We start from the raw sequence: 26,185 nt of genomic DNA, 5'->3' as shown, positions 1-26,185 counted from the left end.
TTAATCTTATTATTCTGTACATTTTAATTATATAAAATAAGTCATTTGTTTCTGTACAGCACCTTGTTTCCCAGTTATACTCCCTCCATTTAAAATATTTCCCCTCACACTTCAAAATTTTTTAACCCTTTTCTTATTTTTCTAGATTCCATTTATGAGAGAAGATATGTGTTAATTGTTTTTGGAGAGTTGTCTGTTTCTAAACTTGATGATACATAGTTGGAACAATTTTCTTGAAAATTATGCAACTTTTTTCTATAATTTTATTTTGAATTATCTTGCATTATTTATGCATATTGTGTGGTCTTTAGTCATTCATATAATGGTGGTTCTCTGAGCTCATTCCCTGAATCATCTATTGCAGGTAGTGCAGTGATAAAAAATTACACACAAACTCACCTTACATATGTAGTGATTCAGCGTCATTCATTTCGATAAGTATGCACACCCAGGAGTGGTACAGCAGGGATGACTATGTTAAATTTTCATTCATAACCATCGTTACATCATCCATTGTACCTGGAATGTTTTAGTTTACAATGAACATAATGTATATGTTCTTTTTCCACCTCATTTGCAGCATTTAAAAAATTAGATTTGGTGAAAAATATAATCATTTTAAAGACAATTAAAGCTGGAATTATGGGGCAATCTGAATATTATTTTACTAATGTGACAAATGGGTCTGGAGTCCAAGGAAATGACCACAGAGTCTATAGTATTTGAGCCAGGCTGTAAGTCCTGCTGACAATTTATTCTATTGAAATGGTTGCCATGCATTGTTCTGAGTGGTCAGAGCTGGACCTCATATTACTGCATGGCTGGTGACCTCAAAGTGGTCCATTTGGTAAGGAGAATGTACTTGTGAGTACCTAGTTTAACATTGCACCCATATTTGTAGTTCATATATTTGTTGGCATTTGAGATACTGTCTCAGATATGCTGATTGTGAAAAATTGTTTTCAGCATGCAGAAAATGAAACTCTGCTCTCTATCTTCTACCATACACAAGCTCTGCACCAAATGTGTCATAGAACTGATACCCTGAAAATGCCAAAGGACACAGTAGAGAAAATACTCCCACTGCTAAGTACAGGTAAGGATTTTCTGAGTAGGACTCTTGTCCAATAGTAAATGAGACCAAAAATCAACAAATAGGATCTCATGAAATTAAGACTTTTTATTTCAGCATAAGAAAATATAATTTAAGTGGTAGCATACAGAATATGAGAAAATCACTGGTGTAATATTGGCATCAGAATTACTGTGTAATTAACTTCCTTCTGATCTGGTGAGGCCTGCACTATAGGAAGGAATTAGTAAGGGTACTGTCTACCTGTTCAAAAGACACCGTCTTGACAGGTCATAGCCCTTTAGATGATGCTACCATTGTTACTTAGTGTAGTAGCAACTGCTTTGTAAATATTTTTGTTTTACACATAGATCTCTTCAGCTCTCAGTCTTGGCCAGAGGTTCTCTTTCTGTGGTATGCAGCAGCAAATGCACAGCCTCATAACTTCAAAATGTTGAAATGACCATGAATGCTCATTCCAAAATGGGACCTGTAGATCAACCACTTCCCCTAGGATAGGAAACATCCTGGAAGTGGGTCCTGAATGTCCTGACTGAGCATGAGGGAACTGCTGTGACATGCTGTCCTTTGGACATAACATAGCCATTGCTCACTCACAAGATCTGTGATCACCTGCAGCTTCAGGTGACCGTGTTCAGGACTGACTGTGAACACACCTATCTGTCCTGAACCAGACAGCTGGAAGAGGCAGCCTGCTGGTGGAAGACAAAGCCTACTAAGCCTCTGTCTCAGTACAGAAAATAAGAAGGAAGCTAGAAGTTGGCCATTTGTTTTTTCCTTTCTTTCTTTCTTTCTTTCTTTCTTTCTTTCTTTCTTTCTTTCTTTCTTTCTTTCTTTCTTTCTTTCTTCCTTCCTTCCTTCCTTCCTTCCTTCCTTCCTTCCTTCCCTCCCTCCCTCCCTCCCTCCCTCCCTCCCTCCTTCCTTCCTTCCTTCCTTTCTTTCTTCCTCTTATTTTATTTTACAATACCATTCACTTCTACATATCAGCCACGAATTCCCTTGTTCTCCCCACTCCTGCCCCCCTCCCTTTCCCCCCAGCCCACCCCCCATTCCCACCGCCTCCAGTCAAAAGTCTCCTCCCCGAGGACTGAGATTGACCTGGTAGACTCAGTCCAGGCAGGTCCACTCCCCTCCTCCGGGACTGAGGCAAGAGTCCCTGCGTAAGCTACAGGTTTCAAACAGCCAACCCATGCAATGAGCACAGGACCCGGTCCCACTGCCTAGATGCCTCCCAAACAGATCAAGCCAATCAACTGTCTCACCTATTCAGAGGGCCTGATCCAGTTGGGGCCCCCTCAGCCTTTGGTTCATAGTTCATGTGTTTCTATTCGTTTGGCTATTTGTCCCTGTGCTTGATCCAACCTTGGTTTCAACAATTCTTGCTCATATAAACCCTCCTCTTTCTCACTATTTAGACTCCCGGAGCTCCACCTGGAGCCTAGCATTGAATCCATCGATTGCTTTTGGTAAAATTGCCATTCTTACTATGTTGGTCCTTCCTATCCATGAGCATGGGAGATCTTTCCATTTTCTGACATCTTCTACATTATCTTTTTTTTTTTTTCCGGGACTCAAAGTTCTTGTCATATAGGTCCTTCACTTGCTTGGTTAGTGTTACTCCAGGGTATTTTATGTCATTTGTGGCTATTGTAAAGGGTGATGTATCTTTGATTTCCTTCTCAGCTTCTGTGTCCATTGTATATAGGAGGGCTACTGATTTTTTTGAGTTGATCTTGTATCCTGCTATGTTGCTGAAGGTGTTTATAAGCTTTATCAGTTCCTTGGTGGAATCTTTGGATTCACACAAGTTACTCTCATGTCATCTGCAAATAGAGAAAGCTTGACTTCTTCCTTTGCAATTTGTATCCCCTTAATCTCCTTATGTTGTCTTATTGCTCTGTCTATAACTTCAAGTACTATATTGAATAAGTATGGGGAGAGTGGACAGCCTTGCCTCATTCCTGATTTTAGTGGAATTGCTTTGAGTTTCTCTCCATTTAATTTGATGTTGGCTGTTGGCTTGCTGTAATTTGCCTTTATTATGTTTAGGTATGTTCCCTCTATTCCTGATTGCTCCAAGACTTTTTTCATGAAGGGGTGTTGGATTTTGTCAAATGCCTTTTCTGCATCTCGTGAGATGATCATGTGGTTTTTTTCTTTGAGTTTGTTTATATGGTGTATTACATTGATGGACTTTCATATATTGAACCACCCTTGCATCCCTGGGATGAAGCCTACTTGATCATGGTGGATAATTGTTTTGATGTGTTCTTGGAGTCTGTTAACCAGTATTTTATTGAGTATTTTTGCATCAATGTTCATGAGGGAGATCGGTCTGTCGTTCTCTTTCTTTGTTTTATCCTTGTTTGGTTTAGGAATCAGTGTAATTGTAGCCTCATAGAAGGAGTTTGGTAATGTTCCGTCTGTTTCTATTGTGTGGAACAATTTAGAGAGTATAGGTATTAACTCTTCTTTGAAGATCTGGTAGAATTCTGTGCTAAAACCATCTGGTCCTGGGCTTTTTTTGGTTGGGAGACTTTTAATGACTGTTTCTATTTCCTTAGGAGTTATTGGAATATTTAAATAGTTTATCTGGTCATGATTTAACTTAGGCATGTGGTATCCATCCAGAAAATTGTCCATTTCTTTTAGGTTTTCCAGTTTTGTGGAGTACATGTTTTTGAAATATGACCTGATAATTCTCTGGATTTCCTAAATGTCTGTTGTTATGTCCCTTTTTTCATTTCTGATTTTGTTGATCTGAATTCTCTATCTCTCTGTCTTTTGGTTTGGATAGGGGCTTGTCTATCTTGTTGATTTTCTCAAAGAACCAACTCTTTGTTTCATTAATTTTTTGTATTGTTCTCTTAGTTTCTATTTTATTGATTTCACCTCTCACTTTGATAATTTCCTGGCGTCTATTCTTCCTGGGAGACTTTGCTTCTTCTTGTTCTAGAACTTTCAGGTGTGCTGTTAAGTCACTAGTATGAGATTTCTCCACTTCTTTATGTGGGCATTTAGTGCTATGAATTTCCCTCTTAGCATTGCTTTCATAGTGTCCCATAAGTTTGGGTATGTGGTGTCTTCATTTTCATTGATCTCTAGGAAGTCTTTAATTTCTTCCTTAACCCATTGGTGATTTAGTTGAGCATTATTCAGTTTTCATGAGATTGTAGGTTTTCTGTAGTTTTTGTTGTTGTTGAAATCTAACTTTAAACCATGGTGGTCTGATAGAACACAGGAGGTTATTCCAATTGTTTTGTATCTGTTGAGATTTGCTTTGTGGCCAAGTATGTGATTAATTTTAGAGAAAGTTCCATGGGGTGCTGAGAAGAAGGTATATTCTTTTTTGTTAGGATGGAATGTTCTGTAGATATCTATTAGGTCCATTTGGGTCATGACATCAGTTAAGTCCTTTATTTCTCTGTTAAGTTTCGATTTGGGAGATCTGTCCAGTCATGAAAGTGGGGTGTTGAAATCTCCCACTATTAATGTGTGGGGTTTTATATGTGGTTTAAGCTATAGTAATGTTTCTTTTACATATGTGGGTGCCCTTGTGTTTGGGGCATAAATGTTCAGAATTGAAACTTCATCTTAGTGGATCTTTCCTGTGATGAGTATGTAATGCCCTTCTTGATCTCTTTTGATTGATTTTAGTTTGAAGTCTATTTTGCTGGATATCAGGATGGCTACACCTGCTTGTTTCTTAAGACTGTTTGGTTGGAAAGTCTTTTCCCAGCATTTTATTCTTAGGTAGTGTCTGTCTTTGAATTTGAGATTTTTTTTATTGTATGCAGCAGAAAGATGGGTCCTGCTTTTGTATCCATTCTGTAAGCCTATGTCTTTTTATAGGTGAATTAAGTCCATTGATATTAAGGGATATTAATGACCAGTGATTGTTAATTCCTGTTATTTTTTTGGTGGTAGTGTGTATGTACTTCTCTTCTTTGGGGTTTACTGAAGCTGTGGCTTTATCTATTGCCTGTGTTTTCAAGGGTGTATCTGGCTTCCTTAGGTTGGAATTTTCCTTTTAGCGCTTTGTGTAGGGCTGGGTTTGTGGATAAGTATTGTTTAAATCTGGCTTTGTCTTGGAATGTCTTGTTCATTCCGTCTATGATGACTGAAAGTTTTGCTGGGTATATTAGTCTGGGATGACATGCATGGTCTCTTAGTGTCTGCATTACATCTCACCAGGTCCTTCTGGCTATCAAAATCTAAATTGAGAAATCGGGTGTTATTCTGATAGGTTTACCTTTATAGGTCACTTGGCCTTTTTCCTTTGCTGCTCTTAATATACTTTCTTTATTATGTATGTTTAGTTGTTTAATTATTATGTGGCGAGGGGGCTTTTTTTGGGGTTTTAGTCAGTTTGGTGTTCTATAGGCTTCTTCTATCTTCATAGGCATTTCCTTCTTTAAATTGGGAAAGTTTTCTTCTATGATTTTGTTGAATATATTTTCTGTGCCTTTGAGTTGGTATTCATCTCCTTCTATCCCTATTATTCATAGGTTTGGTCTTTTCATGGTGTCCCTAATTTCTTGGACATTTTGGTTCATGACTTTGTTGGCTTTAGTGTTTTCTTTGACTGATGAATCTATTTCTTCTACTGTATCTTCAATGCCAGAGATCCCCTCTTCCATCTCTTGCATTCTGTTGGTTATACTTGCATTTGAAGTTCCCGATGGTTTACTCAGATTTTCTATTTCCAGCATTCCCTCAGTTTGTGTCTTCTTCATTTTTTCCATTTCCCTTTTCAGGTCTTGGACTGTTTCCTTTATTTGTTTAATTGATTTTTCATGATTTTCTTTCAGTACTTTATTGTTTTCTTCCAGGACTTTATTGTTTTCTTCTAATTTGTTTGCCCTTTCCTCTAGTTGTTTATAGCGTTCTTCCGATTTTTTTTGTCTTTTCCTCTACACAAGCCTCTACCTTCTTCATGATGTTATTCATAAGGCTGTTTTCTTCTGTTTTTTCCAATTTTTGATGTTCAGGTCTAGATGTTGGAGGCGTGCTAGGTTCTGGTGATGCTGTATTGCTCTTCATTTTGTTGTATGTACTTCTGCCTTGACATCTGCCCATCACCTTGTGGTTCATTCTTGGTCTTATCAGCGCACTTGGTTCAGACAGAGCTGACAGATTCAGGAAGTCTCGCTCTCTTGTCCAGATGGGAGCATTCTTGTCCAAATGGGAACTCTGGGGCAGGATGGAAGCTCTCATCGAAGTTGGCCATTTGTATTACTTATCAGTTCCCCTTTCTTTATCTGTCTGGCTCCCAGGCAAGACTGTGATTCCTATTCCCTCAAATTAATGAGTTTATTGAGGTTAATACAGGAGTATAGGTATGGGATTACTTATAGGAATATGAATTACTCTAATGTGTGGCATCACAAAGGCTCACATTAGAATGGGTGACTCATGAGGACTAGAACTCTGAATGTGGCTGCATGACTTGTTTGCAGCTGAATGGGACAGAGGGTCTCCTTTCTTCAGTTCTCCTTAGTTATCACCCATTTAACCTTGGAAGTGGAAGGGCCTTTTAATTCCTGTAAGTTTCAACTTTCCCAGCCATGATTTAATTGCTGGATATTATGAACCTCTTCTCTTTTTTCATAGAACTTTCTGAGACTTAATGAAATAGTCCTGTCCAGGGAAGAGTACACCAGTTGGATACTCAATATCAAAGGGTCATTTCTGAAAACATATATGCTAGCTATACAGAATGATTGGTTTACATTTAGGAAATATAACTATATGGATATATATTTTTTCATACACATATATATGTATAAGCATGTAGCAACAATGAATGAAAATAGAGGTCATTAATTAGAAATAGAGCAAGGAAGAGTATTGGGAGGGTTTGAAGGATGAAAGAGAGGAGAAAGTAATCTCAAAAATAATAGAAAACTATTTCATGTCATAAAAAGGAAAACTGTTACACAACACTTTACCCTTTCCTTAAAATGTTAGTTGTTTCTACAAGTTCACATTCTCCCATGGAGCTCTGCAAAAGCACTGACGGCAAACACTAGTCCTGAAGTCTCTGGTGAATCAACCATTTTATGTTTGACCTCTTCTGTAAGCACAGCCCAGTGCTCCATCATGCCCAGTGAATTGGACGTAAAGCATTGCTTCTCTCATATGTATTTTATCAGGAAAACCCCATCCTTCCTTCATCATCTTCCAGTCTGTGTGAGACCTCTGCCTATGATAATCAAGCTTCCCCAATGCTTCCTGTGAGCCAGTCCATCAGGAATAATCTCTCTCAGATTTCATTAAATTACATAGCCTGTATTTCAAGGACGTGTAAGTAAGTGCATGACATACTTTCCCACTTCTGTAGCACTCAGATTGATCTCATCTGTTCTCATAGCCTACAATCCCATGAGCCAAGCTTTGGCAGGATGTTTCACTGATCTTTTGAAAGTCTTTTGTAATTCAAGCAGTTGAGAGACAGAATACTCCCTGACTAAGACAGTCTCTTTTTGTAGGCCATTTTAAGGCTCTCAAATGCAAGTTCTAGCATGGATTTTCCTTTTCTCTGTATAAAAGGTTGAACTATGTGATATCTTCTATCACCTTTATTCCAAACAGAGAATTACATCCTAATTGTATACAAGTGTACTGAATTTTGGCTTAAGTAATTTTGATGAATACAGCAGTTTCATAAATGATCTTGATTTTTTAATCTTCCATAAAACTTCTGACTTATGATTAACTCTGTTTCCGGGCTTTATGTATATATTTCCATTTCCATTTAGAAAACACTATGGATTTTACCTCTTGACAAAAATTTATTTAGTGAGAAAACTTTTTTATGAACTTCATGGCAGAGAACTAATAAACACTGAATATATCAACTCATTGAATTCATTATATCTAAATTACATTTGTCGTAAAAAACAAACTAAGATGATATGTTTGCAAGTTATTAAAGTATCAAGATTTTAGATGTAGGTTTTTAGCTGGTTTTAAGCACAGTTGCATTTTTATCACTTTTACACAAGATATTTAGTGTCGCAGTGTCAGAGATTTAAGAATGTCACATTTCAGCAGGTGCGGGGGAGGATATGGATTACAAAGATTTCCAGTGGGAAAATATGGAGAATAAAACCCACAGAGAAAAGTTTTCATTGTTATAATGTAACTAGCATTTTATAAGGCCCTGTAAAAACTTAGGGAGGCAAAAATGAGTATAATATCCTGGATGAATAAGGGAAGAGCAAGAAGAAGGAGAAATAGAAGAGGAAGAGTAGTAGTGGGAGAAGATGGATGCATGGATCGATGGATGGATGGATGTTAGGATGGATGGAGGCAGATAGATGGATAGATGGGTTGATGGATGGAGATAGCTGATGGATAGATAGATATCAAACTGGAGTATATACAGTTTTTCAGGCTCTACAATACAGTGGTTATTGTGTCCACTGAAGGCAGAATGGACTCAGAACATTTGTACTTTTTTCCATATTGGTCAGAGAACTAGTTATGGGTGAAGAACTCTGGATTTTTTCTTTAAGCATCTGTAGCTTTTTGAATCTGGACAATTCTAGGACTTCTGGTTCCCAGAAATAGCACTCAAATTTAGTTCTGTTCCAATTGTCTCTCAGTGGTCCCACTTTTACTTTAGGCTGATATATGAGGTGAGGTGGGACAAATACTGGTCATCCAGGAAGCCCTGGCATTCTAGATCCCCAAGAATCTTTCTAAATGAATGCTCCATGTTTTGTGTAGAACTCTAGAAAAGGAACAAGGAATCCTGGCTACAGCAGATGATACAGAACAGGCTGAGTTCTCGCATGGTGATATGGATTATTGTAATGGAGAGGCAAGAGTCTCTGGGTCAGGAATATGCAACAGGCTAGATACTTTGAAGATAAAATTTAGACCACTTTTTTTCAGAGCTGAGGACCAAGCCTAAGGCCTTGTGCTTGCTAGACAAGCACTCTACCACTGAGCTAAATCCCCATTGCCTGACTTTTAAGGACATAGTTTAGAGAAAAGTCAGAGGGAAATGGAGGACTTAAGACTACCAATGTCTGGTGCCATCTCATAGACTTACCTAGAATGTGTTGGACTGATCATGTTTGTCTTTGGGGGATGTTATTTTTATAAAGACAACAGACTTAGTAGGGGAGTTGCTACCATTGAGCTCACCAGGACGAGGACACCCCACTCAATGATTAGTCTGGAATTCTTTAAGGAAGAAGGAGATGCAGCAAGTTGATGAAATGAAATGTGGAAGTGCCTGCAGTTGAGAAGTGAGGATGAGGTGGGTCACTCCAGAATGTTAGCCAAGAAAAGTGAGAATAAAAAAAATTAAATATGGGAGGAAATCTGACAATATGTGAGAAAAGTCTGTATTTGTTATTGCTTTGGTGATTGGCATTACACATCATCCTGGGACTTTAAAAACTAATACAATGGGATCCTTCTTTGAGAAATCATTTCCACAATTGACATAATATTTTATATTAAGTTCATCTCTCTGAAATCTTATAAGAAAAGAACATTATGGACCATGTTTCTGTTAAAAGAAGTTGAAAAGAATCATTGAAGCAGATTTTGGGTTAGTCTGAGCTTCTTGGTAGGAAGGGTTATTCCTATGTTACTTTTGAGACTTGTTTGTTCCTCAAAATACCAGCTGAAGTCAAGATTTGGGGTTTTATCAGAAAAATACATCATGCCATATAACATCATTTGTATTATGCTATGTCCATATTCATTCGTTACTCAGATGAGAGCTTGGATCATTATGGTGAGTGGTACATCCTGGCTTGCATGTACTGAGGATGATAAGTGTAAATGGAATGTATGTGATCCACACAGTTGGTACTCAGGATGGCAACTTATATCTGTACATGAAGTCTGTGAGTCTAAGATCTTCAATAAACATTCTTCTGTGTGTCTCTTTTGCGGCCTTGATTGGCTGTAAAACATCGAGTGAAATTGAGGTCTGGGATCTGTGCCTCAAGGTTCCCTCTAACTACTAAATATGTTAGTGATATCCATTTGCTTTCATCTGTAAGGGAGCCATCAGCTCAATTGACAACAATTGAGGTGTTTCTGGTTCCCTTTTGGTTTGGGTGTTGGATGAAGAAGAGAATATTCTGCCCACACATCCTCAAAGTTCAGGGCTTCTGAGTTTAATTCTTGCTCAGTAGGCTGCAGGTCTCCACTGATAGCAGTTTATGGTCAGGATGTTTCTTCTCTTGGATTGCCTGGACACCTTTCACATAGGGCTTGGTCCTTGGCTACTTGATATCAGTGTTTGGCCTAGGTAGAGTTCTCCATTGTGGTTGGAGCAGGTTCCATTTAAATTGTCTCTTCAAACTGTGCTTTCTAGGGTCAACATTAAGTCTGACCACGTATCTCTCATTGGGTTGGCAGGAGCTCCCTTGATTTTAGAGTTTGTGGTTGACCTTCATGAAGGTCTATTGTTGGCCTGTAACATTTCCACTTTTGATTTTGCCTGGCTTGTTCTATGAGTTTTGTATGAGCTCCTAATTTTTCCCAGTCAATATTTGCCCCAGACCTGCTTCTTCATTTGGTCCTTGGAGAATGTCCCAGGTCATCCTTTCTCCATGTTTTGGTTCATGCTTTTGTCAGGGTAAGTGTTAGCACTCTTGCATTCTCCTTTTCCTGCTTTGTTCCCAGGCCTCTTTCATTTGAGGGATTGGTCTGGGCCCACGTCATTCCTTAGTTTGGCCCAGTCTTCTTCAGGGTCAGAGGTATGCTGAGGCCAAATTCTCATCTTGGTGAGGGCCCTGGCTTCAGTCCAGGTAAAGTTGGATCATGGATACTCTCCTTTTCTTTCTTTGAGCCAGGTCTTTTTCTTCTGAGGGATAGCATAGGACTCATCTCCCTCTTGGTTGGGGCCAGCCTTCTTCAGGGTCAAGGTTAGGCATGGGTGTTCTTTTCTTTTCTTTTTGTTTCATTTCATTTTGTTACTTTTCCTTCTTCTCCTTTGCCCTTGGCTCTTCCACTTAATGGACTGGCCCAGGGATACCTCTGTTTTTCCTCTGAGCCAGAGCTTATGCAGCTTCAGGTTTTGGTGAAGGCCTCTTTTAGGTCAGGTTTGGCCTTTTCATTCCTAGGGTTGGTCCCTGGCCTTTCTGGGTGAGGGAAGCCATTGCTAATGTAGGCATTATTTTTGGTCTTCATCAGGTTCATTCTTAGGCCTTGGAATACTTCTGTCTTGACATCATGGTTTAATGGTTAATCCTGGTCTACTTTCACTTTAGGTGCTTAGCATGGGCCTTTTCAGGGGCCATGTTGGCCTGGGGTGTGGCTGTGTCCAGGCAGTTTTTGTGTTAGAGTTAAGCCTGGTTATATTGATATTCTGGGACTGTTGGTACCTGTTTCTCTTCAGGGTTGAAGCAGCGGATACTTTTGAGTGGAGGTTTGACTGAAGCTACTTTGTATTTGTAATTAGCCTTGGATTATGCTCAGCCATTCTGAATAAAAATAACATGTGGATATTGATAGAGGACTGTATTTATTGTGCTTCTCTTACATCTCAAGTATATTCTGAGGAACATTGGCTCTTTCCAAGGGAAATGGGCACAGGCACCAACACACAGCACAGACTCCAGATGAAATAAACTACATATTACACAAAAAGAAAGGGGAATTGGAAAGAGACAGTGGTGTTTGGGAGAGTCCTTGCTGTTGCATTGGTGACTGTGGCCATGGTAAAGAGGCACCATGAGCTCATGTGGAAAACTGTTGCTTCTCAATAAAGATAACAAAATGGAGTCCCAACAAGGTCCCTGCTGCCTTTCCTTCCGTGATCTGCTCCCATGAAGGGATATCACAGGGAGTTAATATAACAACAGAGGCTGGTCCTCCATTGATTTAGATGCCGCCTTGATAGGCACACGAGGGTTGTACAGATCTTCATGGGGCCTCTTATGCAGTGCGGGCATGGTGTCTTCTCCTGTATGTCATTCATGGCATGCACTATGAGGGTGTTCCTCTGGTCCTTCCTATGGAAACACTTCTCAAAATGTCATTTGTCTTCTACCTTGAAAATCCCTGGAACAATGAACCATGCCTTTGTGATCTCTTTCAAGAAAGCTCCTTGTCATGTCCACACACTGATGTGAGATCAGGTCTTGCCACAAAGAATGTCTGCACTGACTTATTAGAAATTGATTCCTGCTCGTGTTATTATTGTTGTGAATCACAGCCAACTTTAATAGAGTGAGCTGCCAACCTGTCAAGGGCACACATGTAACCATGACCATGATTCCTTGTGTAGTGTCACAGAGGCCAGGCCACACTCTGCTCAGGGAAGCACAAAGGTGGTGAAGCTATGCAGATGTCTTTGGACTGGTAATTAGGGAAGGTGCCCGAAGGCGTCAGTTATCATCATTGCTTGGGGACAATTTCCCATCCAATCATCATTTCCTACTATAGAACTTCACTGCTGAGAAGAGGAAGGTCATTGGGGAAAGGTCAGACTCAGTCCATATGTACACGGTTCAAATATTGGTCTGTCATTTCTGATGCTCAGTTTAACATAAGGAGTCTCTCATCATGAGGCTTGTATTGTGCCATCTGCAGGACCTGCAGCTTGGAGAACAGAGCTGTTTGAAATTTGCCCTCCACCCTGTCCCTTCACCATCATTAAACACACCTTGAATTGGGATTGACCAGAAAGCAGAAAGCCATGAGGCTTTCCCTACCTCCTCTCATCATGGCAGTTGATGACTTCTGAGGCTGTCACTCACTGAATAGCAGTGTAACAGCAGTCCATCCTGTCCCATTTGGAAAGTGGAGTCCTGGTGCTGACTCTGCCTCAACTGTTGTCACCTTTTCTAACAAACACAAATGGAGATTAGTAGTAGAAAACAATGGACATATCCCACTCTGAGAATACCCCTTCCCAATCTCCCACTATCCTTTGCATTCATGCCTCTTTCCTTCCCTGAAAGTTTATCCCTGAAGGCTGGTCTCAGATTTCCAGCAATCCTTCTAACTCAGGGTCCTTTATTGTTGGGTTTCCTTTTTATTATTCTTTTCCATGGGTGCTTTTTTCCTGCCCTAACATGACATTTGAAGGACAATGGGAGGGAGGCATCTTAGCTCTCTGAGGAGTTAGTCAAGGTATCACAGATCACAGTGTTCCATTCCTCTATCTTATTGTGGATGGAAACCTACACTTAAGAATTGTGGCATGCAAAACGAAAGAAAGCAAAACTGAATTAACATCTTTTTCTACTGGTCTTCAACCAATCAAATCTCAGTTATAAAAGAAAAACTGTGGGGAGATTCTTCCTGTGATTTCTAGATGAAGTGTAATCATTGTGCTACCCTCAAAGTAAACAGAATTTAGGGAGGGTGGCCTCAGTTAAACCAACTATCTAATCACAGACTTTGAAATCCTTTTCCTGTCTGCAGCAGCAGAATCTGGAAGAAGAGAAGTTATACAGTTACCCAGCAGGGATGTCCCTTTGCTGTCTCAGCCTGGATGCCTGTGGCAACAGTTGCAGTAGGAACAGCCCACCTGGAAGTCTTCCTGTCAGCATCATTGGATTCTGGGAACCCACAATTTCCTGTTCTTCACCAAATTCTGGATAGCTAGTAAGCATAGTTAGATTTACTTGATGGGGGTGATTTCCTATAATCTGAAAGATTGAAGTGGAAGAGGAAGGAGAGACTGAAAACTTATCTGTGCTTGGTGTCAAATGGTATCTGACGGACTTAACATGTGACATAGATTGTAGATATCCATCTAAGAAAGACGCTGAAACATCCACACGTTATTAGTAACATGGTAGACAACATCAGTGCTCTAGAAGCATGCAAGTTCCATGCACAGAATGAAGCATGATCAAGCATGCCCACCCCACTGTAATAATGCTACTACCCCATTGTAAAGGATGAAGGCACCATCAGTGTTGTGCCACAATACACACATGCTTGTTTCCATATAATACACACAAATGTGTGCCCACATTCATACTTTTAAGAACATGTATGTGTCTACACCTTTGAATGCACAAACACACAGACACACACACACACACACACAGACACACACACAGAGAATTATACTTTGAAATTCAATTAGATGTACAATAAATTGGCAAAACAAGAAATTAAATATAAACAAACAACATTTGTGGCATTGTTATGCATGTGTATGATATGCATGTTGTATGCAGAACTATGAGTATAGTTATGTGCATATTTTTATAAGTATCTATATGATATACCTAATATGTACAACCATATCTAACTGCATATACATGTGTATATAAATAAAAAGATAAACTGAAATCCCAACTCTCAGACACCAGCCAATAGGCAGCAGAACTTTCCGAGTGCCCGAATTGCTGTGTTGGCTCTTTCCTGCCTCAATCCTGAGTGCCTGTTATGTTTATTAATAGTATCATTCATTTGAAACAAAATTCTGCACAAATTTTTCACAATGCCTTTTAATATTAAAATATTCTCTAACTTTCAGAACCACAAGAAAACACTCTAAGGCAGAAAGCCACAAGTTGATCATGAAAAGTACCAGGGAAGGGCCAATGAGATGGCTAGTTGGGTGGAAGGAAAGAGCTGACTCCTCCTAATTTGTTCATTGACCTCCATATGAACAGAATGACAGAATGGCATGGTGTGTATTCTATGTTCATTCTCTCTCTATTGTATATATGTATTTATTTCCTCATCACAAAAGAAGTAGATAGATGTTATTATTTTAAATCCCAATCAGAAAATGTCTATATACTTATCATATGATACAATTAATTTTTAAAATAAAGAAAAAAATCTCATGCAGCTCACAACTGTTTGTAACTCCAGGACCAGAAAAGTTGACACTCTCACACAGGCATACATAAAGGCAAAACACCAATGAACATAAAATAGTGAATTAACAATTAAATATTTGTAGGAGCTAGTGGGGTCAGGAGTCCTACAAGCATCCCACAGAACTAACTAACCTAGGCTCATAGTGACGCAGAGACTGAACCACCAACCAGGGAGTATGCATGGGACTGATCTATGTCCTCTCCATGTATTTTACAGTTGTATAAATTGATCTTCTTGTGAGACTCCTAACGGTGGGAGCAGGGCTTGTCTCTAATGCCTGCTTTTGGGACCCATTCCTCCTACTGAATTGCTGTGTCCAGCCTCAATGTAAGAAGTCATGCATAGTCTCACCACAACTTGATATAACATGGAAGGCAGAAATGCACAGGAGGCCTGCCCATTTCTGAAGAGAAAAAAGGAGGAATGGATGGGGAGCAGGAAGAGTGGTGGTGGGGGGAGGGACTAAGAAGAGAGGATGGTGGGAAAATTTTGGTTAGGGTGTAAAAACAAAAATAAAGAAATAAATAAAACCAAATTTATTCCAAAAGAGGAATAATATTGATGGTTATCATATTTAAATTTGAGATACTAAAAGAATGTCCCTCCAGGGACATTGCCACTTATTATAATTTTATAATGTGTTTGCAGTTGTACAGGGATTGCTGGGGATGCCTTTCTGTATGCTGTGAATGTGTTGCTCTGAGTCATTGATAAATAAACACTGATTGGACAGTAGCCAGATAGGAAGTATAGTATAGGCAGGATAAGCAGAGAGGAGAATGCTGGAAGTGGAAAGCTGAGTCAGGAGATGCCGCTGCCACCATGAGAAGTAAGATGTAAAGTACCAGTGAGCCACAAGCCACATGGCAACTTATAGATTAATAGAAATGGAATAATTTAAGATATAAGAACTAGATAGCAAGAAGTCTGCCGCGGCCATACAGTTTATAAGTATCTGTATGTTTACTTGGGTCTGAGCAGCTGCAGGAGCTGGGTGGACACAGGAAAACTCCAAATACAAGGGATAATTAAATCATGTTAGACACAATTTTGAGCTGGTCTAATACATAGTGTCTTTGTGTTGTACTTGCAATAATTATATCATATTTAGGCAATATTAAAACCTGGTTATTGTTTTACATTTGTAAATTAATCATGACATAAAAAAGATATAATTGTGTGTCAAGTTGACAAGGGTTCAGATGTGATAGCTATTTTTGTTTGTCAAATTTATTACATCTGGAATTAACTAAAACCCCCAAATGGAGGGGCATGTCTGTGAGGTAGTTTTGCTTAATTTGAAGAGAGAAGATCTACATGTAGTCCTGATCATTGCATTACAGAGACATTCTTTTAATCTGGATATTGATGAGGAAAGAAACAACTATAACTCAGATGTTTTGAGCCCCCAAATCCCGCCTGTAATCTCAGCCAGGCCTTGTGCTGGAAGGCCATATAAAGAAATGGAAGAAGGGGGCTTTTGCTCTTTAGCTGCTTGCTCTTACCTTGCTATCAAGTCCATTCCTTCACTGGCATTGAAGCCAACTGCTTTGGGATGGCATACTATACTGCTGATGGGCTGAGACATCAAGCATAGTGGACTGAGCAACTACTGGATTCGAGGACTTTGCCATTATAGCCAGCCAATGTTCAATTAGCTGGACCACAGCCTCTAAGTCATTCTAAAATATAGCCTTTTGTATATATAGAAATTCATTCTGTTACCCCATAAAACCCTGACCAATGAACCAGACAGGTATAGAACTTTTAGAGTAGTTTAGGCCTAACAACAGCCTTATCTCCGTTCTAAATTCCACATGGTCACATTCTCTTAACCTGCTTTTTAGATGATGCTTTATTGCTGGCCTACTAGGTTCCTATAACTTCTGGTCAAGAAAGTAAAATAACACAACTCTGAAATTTTCTCAAATGAAACATACTGTAATCTAATTAAACAAGTAATTATATGAGATGGAGAGATTCTAGCTTAAGTGAGGGATGAAAAAACAGATGTCTTAGCTTCTGTGGGCCAAGATCTGGCATAACCCCACCACATGAAGACAGAGGACACGAGGTTCTTTTTACCCTTGATATGACAGCTCCAGTCTGGAGACTCATAGGATAACATCCTTTACACATGAATTCTCTGACTCACTCTCAGTCTCAGGAGTCTGATCTATTCCAGAGGAGCTTCACAAGAGTCAATCAGTCATCTGGAAGAATTTTCTCAATATAATCTGAGATCTGCTGTGGTAAAAGAGCAGCATCAACCACCTCTCTCCTGTTTTTCGTTTTGCACAGAATCACTCTGCACCAAAGACATGTGGCCCCTGATGCAGGCTCCATCCACTCCACATAGTCATGAGGTTCCTCCCAACATTGCTTATCTGGACCTTCAAGAGGGATTCCTCACCCCACCTGCACCCAAGGACAGTCTTCTCAATTCTGAATTTCATCAGACAGTCTTAATATGTGTTGTCAACCTAGAAGAGATCTAGCAAATCTGTGCCAGTCTGACAGTGAGTGATACTGGGGCAGGGTCTTGAACCTATGAGAGCCCTGCATGGACATGTGGCAGCCTAAGACAGTTAGCATGCCTGTCCCAACAGGTTTCAAGAATCTTTTGGTTGGGAGTGATCCAATCCACCTAAGACAGCACACATTGCTGGGAGGAGAAGGTCAATTGCAGAGACTGGAGAGATGGCTCATCCATGAAGAGCACTCATTGCTGTCTTAGAAGACCCACAGGACAGCTAACAAACCTCTTTAACCTAAATTCCAGGTGGAATCTGCCCTCACTTGGCCTCTGTGGGAATTGCATGTACATGGTGGTCAAACACCCTTAAGTACAAAGAAAAGCACCACAAAATATCCCAACATGTCTTTCAGGAAATTATCTCTTCTTCTCGGTTATCATTCATGTTATATTTCAGGAAAACTAGAGGCAGATTGCTTTTCACTTTCTGATTTCTCTTATACAATTTTAATGAATATTCTTATTTCCTGAGAGGCCTACAACAATATTCTTGTGTTTTCATTTAATTTGGTCTACATGATGATTTCATGAACATGTGTATACAGCATACCACATTTTGCTGGCAGCTATATATATGACGTCAAGGATACAATATGTGTAGTTTTTTCTATTATGTAGTGGGTATCCATGGAGTAGGCTATTCCATCCACATCCAAGGGGTCATCCTCCTGTGTAGCACTGAGACCCATTGCTGGGAAATCCTTATGCAGCCAAAGCTTCCTGAAACTTACTGAGATACATCCAAGCCTGTGAGTTCTGTGATTACAGCAGTGTGAAAACTCATCTGACTAAAGAAGAGTCTCAGAGTGATTTTGAAAATGGATTTTATTCATAAAAATACATTAATTTTACTCAATGGGGGCATTCAAAACAGCAGTCCTTATATACAATGTATAGCCTTAGCAAACTATTAAAACAGTGACAAGAATAAAAGAAATAACAATTAACAAAACCTTAAACCAAAATGAAGAAAACCAAAATCTAAAGCATAAAATCCCAACATATAAACAAAAAAATATTAAGGAAATTTCAGGATCCTTTGGAATTTCATTATGGAAGAGCAAATGAGGTAAGGAACTGTCTTATTCTCTGCAGTGAATAATCTTCAGTAACACTTGCCCATGACATGGCGTCAGCTTCAGCACTGCACTGGAGAGAATCTTATGGTTTGGGTGTGGTCTGTCTGGATGGCAGTGTGATGTTAACACAGTCTTCCTTGTCAGACTTCAATCACATATGGAGTCAGCTTGTCAAAGCCCTTGATAGTAAGTCGACAGAAGAACTCTTCCTCACCCACATGTCCTCTCCATGTTGTTTTGCTCCTCACTGGGGCCACGTGCTGATGGATGTCAGGGTTCTTAGTAATTTGTGTTGTGTCCTCTGAATCTTAGACTATTTCTGATACAATCTTTTGTCTGGGAATAGTGAGCCAATGGATGTGGATCAGATTGTGGCTGGATGGCCTGATGGTAGGTTGATATTTGCCTCACTAGTGAGTTCACAGCTGAAAAGAGGTGGCAATTTCTGAGGGGGCCGTGAACCTGGAGTGTAGAATGTCATGCTTCAAGGTGTCTCTCGCTTCTTCCAGCCTTCTCAGTTTTCTGAAGAGGTGCTGTCAGAGAAAATCAGCAAAGAAAATATGATTCAGAAACAGTTTTGCTTGTCACTGGCAAGAATAATCAGGGCCTAGTAATCCATAGTAAACAAATGTTAAGGAAGAAAACACACCCCATGAACACCGTGCCTGCTGGGGATGGGACCCAATGGTGGCTTACTTGCCTGGAACATAGTGTTTCTGCACCAGCAGCTCCTTCTGCAGGAGGCTCTCTTCCTGGTCTGTGGTCTGCTCCAGTTCCTGCTGGAGGGTTTCAAACCTAGGGGAGGAAGGCAGCTGGGGCATAAGCCTGGGGGGACCTGCCCTGTCAGCTTTTGAGCCCCCACCAGCTCTACTCATGTAGGCAATCAAGCCTTACCTTTCAGTTGAGTTCTTTCCCTGCTTCCCCAAGCCAAAGGGGTCAGAGAGCACTTGGGCAGGATTTTTTTCTCAGCTTTTAAAAAGTGCTAGAAGTTGAACTGAAATATACACTTTGCTGCATTAGAAAAAACAGCATATTTCTCTAACAGTCCAAAAACATCATTTTGGAGAAATATCAGTATGTCAAGGTCTCAGGCACAGGTCAGGAAAGATATCCCTGGCCTTGATTATATCAAGGTCAATGTGAACCTCCTGGAGAATTCTATGCCTGCCCTCTAGTGGAGCCTACACAGTAATGCAGAGAAGGCTCTGGTTATTCCTACAGCTCAGAACCTTGTCAGCTCCTACTCTGTTTATGACCAAGAGTAAATCTTCTCATGAGAAACTGATAAACATTGCAGAGAGCCTGCAGTCAGCAGGAGTGTGCTCTATGCAAAACTGCAAAGGCTGGACACTTCTCTCTAAACGTGATGTTTCTGATGGAAAAGATGCAGGAGGACACACTTTCCTTCATGATCAATGATCCTCCTTTCCACGTTTCTGGCTGTCATGGGAATATTTGTGGGGAGATCTAATCTAAGAGATGAGATACTCAGCGCATACTAGAGGTCTCAGAAAGGAAGAGGAGGACACAGTCCCCATGAGACCAAGGAGAGAGCATATTGCTTCCTGTTGACTGAGCCAGCAACGACACTCTGAGGCGTTCTTTCCCTGCCCATGGCTGGCAGCTTTGCCAATTGACAAAACTCAAAGAGGACAGAGATCCAGGTACAGCGGACCCACTTGGATCCACCTGCTTCTGGAAGCCTGGGCTCCTACCTCATCTGGGACACAGTGAAGTGATGCTGCAGCTTTACTGCCAAGTCCCTTTGCCGGGTGAAGAGCTCCTTCTGCTTCATCAGGGACTGAAGATTTTCCTCAAGTCTTCCATGTTCCTGTTCATTAGAAGATTGTGTTTTTAGGGGAGGTTTCCACACCATGTACATAAACATGCATTCTCTCTCTCTCTCTCTCTCTCTCTCTCTCTCTCTCTCTCTCTCTCTCTCTCTCTCCCTCTCTCTACCACAAACATGTATATGGATGCATACATACAAGCACATTACCTTCTATCCACACTTAGTTTCTGAGAAAACACTAATGTAAGAAGAGATCACCTGGGATACTATGGAGAAGAAAGTTACCTTTGATTAATCTATACCCTCTCTACCCATATTCCTGCATGGAGGCAGGAAACACAGGATGCTCTGAGCACAGGGATGTGGAGAACATTGTGTATTTTTACTCAGTTTTGATAATTTTTCATTTTATTTTTTGTTTATATGTGCAGGTGTTCAGCCTGCCTGTGTATCTATATAACATGTGCATGCCTGGTGACCTGGGAGAAGAACTCAGTGGGCAGATAAGTGAATGTACTGCTTGCCTTGAAAACCTGTACACAGACAAGTAACACCAGGGTTCCTTGATCTGTAATCTAAGCTCTCCTGGCAAGTTCCCCAGTCTGTGCATTGAAGGCTTAGTTCCCCAGCACAGGACCACTGGTTGGCAGTGGATCAGCGCCTTGCTCTCACTCAGTGCTTTCCAGTGCCTCCAAGGAGGGCAGCCTCCTCTTAAAAAGCTCTCTGTACCACAGGTTGCCTCCATTTAGGCCCAAAGGAATGAGCTCAGAAAACTAGAAAATCTCTACAATCTGGCATCTATATTAACCTTTCCTCCAAGTAAGTTGATTGTGTCAGGGATTTCTTTGAGTAACAAAAGGTTGACTAACTCATGGCCAAATGACTGTATATATTATTCCATACTTAACAGTATCTCATGGACCACATTGTATGTTTGTACTCATCAGTGATGGGTATTTGAATAGTTTCTAGTTGGACTGTTCTGATGAGTCCTGCTGTATCCCTGTTGTCCCCTATTCTCTGTGAACACCACTTTCCATTCTGGAATCAATGCTCCACCCAAAGTCTGCAGTTCCACTTTCTGAATAATTGTACATAGCTTCTCACAGGGCTGCACCATTTTACACTACTAGCAATGTCTGAGAGTTCTCATTTCTCCCAACTCTCCATCAGGCTGATTTTAACTCAGGATGAAGATGTTTGGAATAAAAGCATTTTCTGAGGGCTGCAGACACAACATGGAGTGGGTACTTGAGAGTATGATGAGCCTAAGTGGTGCGCCAAGACAACCTCATCTCACACTTCAGCATAGCTGTCAGACTTTTGCTGGGCTGGGATGCATCCACAAGCCCATCTGCAGTTCAGAATTTCTCTGAGAATAAAGTCCAGGCCAAGCTCCAAGGAACAGGTTAGCTGAACCAAGGTTAGGCAGAGGTGAAAGGAAAATGGCAGCAGGCGATGTGGAGAAGAACAAAACAGGATGCAGGGAAGTCATCAGTGGTCAGCCTCCTTTCACCCAGAACAGAGAAGGATACAATCCGATGGCAGCCTTTCCTGCCTCTAAGTAGCCTCTTTCTCACCGTCCTGGACCCCATTACTTTGTTTTTCTCCAGAGGATTTCTTTGCAGATAAATACTTCTGCCTATACAAATAACATGAAAGCTTTTAGCTTGCATCAGTTATGTGGTCTTTGGTTGTAGTTAGCTGTATGGATATGCAGAAGGATGGGCAACTCCATCTGTACTTTGACGGAGGCGAAGTGGTACTAACCAGATTAGGCATAGTACTTTCTCATTGAAATCCATCTCCATCATTCTTAAAGATGTTCCATTGTTCCGTGAGAGAGTGAACATACACATAGAGGCTCAAACACATATTCTCATTCCCCAAAGATACACATAACAACAATAACAGCAACAAGAACACACACACACACACACACACACACACACACACACACACACACACATCTTTCTTGAATCTAGAAAGGCAAGGTACAATACTAGAATGTTGCAGCACCTTTTCTACTCCAGGGGGAGGTAGTGGGTCCTCTCTGCTGTCTACAAGCCTCTTAGACCCAGCCAAGCTCTTCTGCCCTGGCCTGAACTTATTTACCTTCCCAGGGAAATTCTTATCACCAGACTCACTGATCATACAGATGAGTAACTACCTCTGCACAACTGAGTTGGACCACACAAAACCAAGTGCTGGGGGAAGAGAGTGGGACATGAAGCCTCCCGATAGATTTAAGTTGAACCATCATAGTCTCCTCACTAAACTTACCCAGCCTCCTCCACAGAAGACATTGACAGCACCAGAGAATGGAAGTCACCCATTGTCATTACCCAACAACTTTTGTCCAGATTACAGTGCACATTATATGAAAACAGCCCCAGGCCAGTCAGTGGAAGGCTACTTAGATCATCCACAGCACTTTTCTAAAATGCAGCACTCTATACAACTATGAGTTGGACTCTGTCCTAAGAGTGAGTATCAAAATGTCAGGTTCCATGTTGTGAAGCCAGTAGACAAAATAGACCTTTCCTGGGAAGTTATCTCTATGTCATGAAAGAAAAGAAGTCTACTTTTTTATTTATAAAGTAGCTCCATTGTTTGATTTTTGTTATTTATTATAAGAAGCATTAAATCCAAAGTAATAAAATTGTTTAAAAATTAAGAGAAACCAACAAGTCAGTTCTCTTTCTGACCAAATGAACCATTTAGCAACAAGATGAGACAGAAAAAGACAGGATGCTCTACTATGAGGAGACAGGAGATCCAAAGAACTGTGGCTATCCAGCTTAGCCAGAACAGAAATTTTCAGGTTCAGTGAGAGACTCGGGCTGAAGAGCATAAGGGAGAAAGCAACAGAGGACACTCGATGTCATCATCAGACCTTCCAAAACATCAGCAGATGTATGTGCCCTCTGGCAAGGATACTCACACACAGACACAAATCCCTCAAATTATCAGTGATCAGGATGCAGTGAGGAGGACATCACACTGGATGAGGATGACATTGCCAGTTGGTTTTAAACTCTTCACAATAGCTGTTATAAGTGAGTCCCACAATTCTGCATAATTTTGCACTAAAATTGCCTAGAGAAGCATGCTGTGTCTCTGCAGGCTATGTTGATACAGTTGGCTCAAATCTGTCACCCTGAACACCGCCTGTCATAAGCCCTTGCCACATCCCTGATCATCCAGTGAGCATCAGAATTTAAGATCCAGGATTGGAGAATGGGCCAATGCCACTCACAGCAAACACTACTGACAAGCTGTTAATTTAGTTTCTGTCACTGTGAACCAAGAGCTTGGCCAGGTAAAGAGGACACCATGGCAATCTGAGAACAAGAGGGTAAAACGCCATATGACACCCAAAAAGATGTCGATGTGACACGGTCTTTGACTTTTTCAGGGGGCGTTCCTCCTTCCATGCTGTGTCTGCACTGATCTCACTTGACCCCTGCCAAGCAAATGAGACCCAGACCCTTGACCTGACTCACTCAGATCTCTGTGGCTCCCATCACAGCCCGGCTCCTCCCATACTGACATACAGGTGAGTGATATGTGACTTTCTCGTCTCCCTGAATGGACTGCAGCTTCCAGCAGAGCAGTTGGGTTTGCTTGCTATCAGAGGCTAACTCCCAGAAAGACTTGTGAATGATCACAGAAGTGAACTATTGGATGGGTTGGGTCAGGTGGATAAGTGAGTAGATGGTTACATGAGTGTGTGTATATGTGTGTGTATGGTCAGATTGATGGTCAGGTTGGCCCTGCTGCTTCAACCTACCTGCAGCTGCCTTGTCCAGAGGTTATACATCTTCCCATGGGCCTCTTCATGGAGCCTCTTTGCCTCCGCATGCGACTCTTGTAGTAAAATCTGCTCCCCCTGCAGCTTTTTCTTGTCCTCTAGCAAGATTCTCACTTTTTCTTTCAGCTGAGTCTGTTCACTCAGTTGCTGACTGTAGAGGGTGCTGAAATATCACCAAAAAAATGATGAGCTCTGCCTCCATCTGCCAACCCTGCCTGGTATACCATGATTCCTGCAAGGTCCCATGTCCCCATCCCCGATAGCCCTGGGCTGGAGCCCTCATTATCCATGCCAGAATCACTCAGGTGCAGGCCAAAGCCAAAGAATAGCCAAATTCCAGAAAGATTTATACTACTTCTGAAGACCCTGACTGCAAAACGGATCCATGTACTTCTGAAGACTTGATCTGCTACCTCACAAACACACATCCTGGTACTTAACTGTTCACAGTATTGGGAAAACAAGAGCAGGTAGAGGGAAACCATGCTCTGAGGAAGACAGAAGACCTATCTGGAATATATTCCATCCATGTGTCCCATAGAAACCAGCTCTCTAAGCTCCTGTCAGAGCCACAGAAGCCATGGTGCAAACTATGTTTTCTGTCTAGAAGTTCCAGAAACTGACAGGAAAATGTTGGGAGGGGCTCTCAGACTTTTAACACTTAGGAGAACTCAGTCTAGGAGGCACAAGTCCAAGAGCTATAAGGCAGGCTGCTTTCTAAGAGGTAAACAGACTAGAACCACAGCCCTCACTTTGGTTCAAAGGTGGAGAAAGGAAGAAGATGCTGTAGGATGTCTTTCTGTATGCCGTGAATAGGTATTGCTCCCATTGGTTAATAAATAAGCTGCTTTGGCCTATGGCAAGGCAGGAAGTAGCCAGGCATGAAAATCCAGGAGAGACAGAAAAGAAAGGCAGAGGTGGAGGAGATGCCAGCTGCCACCCAAGGAGCAACATGCCAGCAGCTTGGCAATGTAGCAGCCATGTGGGAAAACACAGATGAATAAAATTGGGTTAATTTAAGATGATAGAGCTAGCTAACCTGAAACTTAAGCCATTGGCCATACAGTTTGTAAGTAATGTGAGCCTCTGTGTGTTTATTGGGGCCATTTGGCTGAAGGAGGCAGGAGGGCAGATTCCTCCTGACAGCAGGGTCGGGCAGGACTGGAGAAACTTCAGACAACAAGAAGCACTCCTTACCAAGTTCTGGAGTCCACCCAAGTCAGGCACTCACCGGTAGATTTTGGTCTTCTCAATCAGCTCTATGCACTTGTACAAGGCCTCACTAATCTCCTTCACATCTGACATATCCTTCTTATGCTCTGTGTTCTGCATCTCATGCTCCGCATTCAGCCTTTGGTAGGGCATAACCCCAGGAATAAAGAACCCTGTGATCATAGGCCTCAGGGACCCCATGAATTAAGGTTGTATTTTGCACTACCCTAGTCTACTGGATGTCACACACTGAATCCTATGTACTGGGAACTCCTGGTGTGCATTAGACTTGCTACCCTGCCCCAGGACCAGTAGAGGCTGGGTGTCAACAGGGAGGGAGACAGGGTTCCATGAGCTTTCTTATGGGCCCGGAAAGGTAGAGTAGCTCTCTAAGAAGGTCCAGCGGCATGGGCTTACCTGAAATCTGCAATGACGTTTCCACTGTTGTGAGAACAGAAATGCTTTGTCCTTACAAGGATACCCAGACTCATCATCAGTATTGCCATGCATGAGGCACACCATGAGGCTGACTATATAAACTCCCAAGGGGATTCCAATGAGGCACCAGGGTGAGCACAAAGACTGAGAACAGTGATGCTTAAAGTGGAGCTCTGTGGTCTCAGCACTTATATCACCTGACATCTTTGAATCAGGCAAATTCTCAGGCCTACTATCAATATCTAACTCACAAGATCTGAAGGGACCCCCTTCCCCCATACACACACAGTGTAAGGGAGCCTCTCAGAGACAGTACAGAACACACTGAGACACCAAATACTTAGCACAAAGAGATGCATTTCCCCAGCAGGGCAAGCATGGCATTGGGAGCCTG

The 26,185-nt window shown here is 41.2% G+C and overlaps 1 protein-coding gene and 3 long non-coding RNA genes across 4 annotated transcripts in view; 2 read left to right on the top strand and 2 right to left on the bottom strand.

The window, feature by feature from the left end:
• The window catches only part of LOC143270607 (uncharacterized), a 22,318-nt gene extending 3,899 nt beyond the window's left edge, over positions 1-18,419 (top strand). The window contains exons 2-4 of the long non-coding RNA XR_013047820.1: positions 967-1,096; positions 13,499-13,681; positions 16,264-18,419. This is a non-coding gene — a long non-coding RNA (uncharacterized LOC143270607). The remainder of the gene's footprint in view (positions 1-966; positions 1,097-13,498; positions 13,682-16,263) is intronic.
• LOC143270628 (serine/threonine-protein kinase PLK1-like) overlaps positions 1-26,185 on the bottom strand; it is a 124,624-nt gene that overhangs the window by 61,165 nt on the left and 37,274 nt on the right.
• On the bottom strand, positions 18,268-26,185 carry LOC143270603 (uncharacterized). The gene is made up of 4 exons (XR_013047810.1): positions 24,121-26,185; positions 20,251-20,366; positions 19,236-19,330; positions 18,268-19,068 (listed from the first exon to the last, which is right to left on the bottom strand). It is a non-coding gene; the product is annotated as an uncharacterized LOC143270603 (long non-coding RNA).
• Positions 23,706-26,185, top strand: part of LOC143270608 (uncharacterized) — a 29,498-nt gene continuing 27,018 nt past the window's right edge. The window contains exon 1 of the long non-coding RNA XR_013047821.1: positions 23,706-23,886. This is a non-coding gene — a long non-coding RNA (uncharacterized LOC143270608). The remainder of the gene's footprint in view (positions 23,887-26,185) is intronic.

Source organism: Peromyscus maniculatus, chromosome 23, assembly GCF_049852395.1.
Source record: "Peromyscus maniculatus bairdii isolate BWxNUB_F1_BW_parent chromosome 23, HU_Pman_BW_mat_3.1, whole genome shotgun sequence".
NCBI lineage: Eukaryota > Metazoa > Chordata > Mammalia > Rodentia > Cricetidae > Peromyscus > Peromyscus maniculatus.
The sequence above is the reverse complement of the archived record's forward strand: the minus strand, read 5'-3'. Positions and strand labels throughout refer to the sequence as shown.